This window comes from Sinocyclocheilus grahami, unplaced genomic scaffold, assembly GCF_001515645.1.
Source record: "Sinocyclocheilus grahami isolate Dianchi unplaced genomic scaffold, SAMN03320097.WGS_v1.1 scaffold264.1, whole genome shotgun sequence".
Lineage (NCBI taxonomy): Eukaryota > Metazoa > Chordata > Actinopteri > Cypriniformes > Cyprinidae > Sinocyclocheilus > Sinocyclocheilus grahami.
Window position 1 is genome coordinate 10,940 of NW_015505443.1, and position 1,532 is coordinate 12,471.

Consider the following 1,532-nt stretch of genomic DNA (forward strand, 5'->3'; position numbering starts at 1 on the left):
GGGATTGACAGTTTCTCATCTGAGCATTTATTTAATCTGAGCATATGTCACATCACTAGATCCAGCACCTGAAAATATAGAATTAAATTTAAAACACATTTTTATATACAGTATTTAATTTCATTCTTCTCAATGATGCAGTTTTCAGTAGCTCCTTGGGAACTATGACTTTTTTTTTTTTTTGGTTTGACGCTCACCTTTATTTGTTTAGAGTAAACGTTGTCATAACTCTCAATGCTGTTCCCTAGAAGATGCCAACAGTTAATATATGTGTACTTATTTTTATTTTAGAATGATTACACGTTAAACCAAATTAACGCAACATTAACTTATGGATCAAGTGAGATTCACAATGCACAACTATAAACAGGTGTTTAGAAAAATACTGCCATGATGTTTGTTACTTTCTAGAGTTATTTAAGAAATAAATCAAAACATTATGAATACAATTATAAAATCATAACAGAGCTTTTTGTTTCGGTTTACCTTTGTGGTCTTTCTTTTTCTTCAGTTTCTTTGTAGATCTGAGTTCAATCTCAGCATAAGTGAGTTCAGGTCCACTTACGCGGTCTTAATGACAAATAAACAAAGTAATAAGACACTGGATTTCCTCTGTAAATATACAGTGATCAAAAACTGATTCAATTTACAATTTCTTTAGAAAAGATATAATATATTATTGTCATTCGTCTTATGAATTAACATGCTTATAAATAAAATAAAATAAAGCATTAGACAAAATATTTCATGTGTTAACATTTAAAATGACAGAAAATAAAATATATTTTGTAATAAAATAAAACCAAATGACATCTAACTGAAACATATGTCAGACACACAAATATCATGTTAAACTTTAGAGGAGTGAATAGTATTTAGTTGTAACATCAGTCTTGTTAGTTAAAAGTTATTTCTAAGTGTCTTCCATCACAGCTTGTGAAGATTGATATGCATTTATTTATGATTAACCGGTAAAGACTGACCAGACAGCAGTGCGTTGTTTCCCGCGTCACTCTGGTTCTGCTCTGATGTCTGGCTGCATTCAAGACGGAAATCCTAACAGAAATTGAAATTGATAAATGACTAATTTGGAGTGCTTTACATGTGCATCAGTGGACAAAACGGACTCGACACAGTTAATTTTAATACATAAGTTCTCAGCCTAACCAGATGAAAATACCTGGGGATCTACTGAAACTAGCCAACACACCAGCTTTACTAGGTTGGAAGACCAGCTGAGACCAGATAACCAGCTTAGACTGATCTAGGACGGCAGCTCACAAGGTTTAGGATCAGAGTTAGTGTCAGCAAATGCATCATTGAATTTTAAGAGGGCAAATGATGAACCTTTGTTGTTTCTGTAGCGCCACAGCAGGACCTAGACGACAATGATCAAAAATGTGACGGTCAGTCCTGCAGTCACTCCAATTATCACAGGATTGAAACCTTCAGATCTTGATGTTCTGGAGGAAGCTGAGATTCATACTTTTTACATTCAGATTAGTGCTGTAAATGATACAGGCACATTTCAA

At 33.5% G+C, this 1,532-nt stretch overlaps 1 pseudogene; it reads right to left on the reverse strand.

The window, feature by feature from the left end:
• Positions 1 to 486: 486 nt before the first annotated feature.
• The window catches only part of LOC107599326 (uncharacterized), a 2,420-nt pseudogene continuing 1,374 nt past the window's right edge, over positions 487 to 1,532 (reverse strand).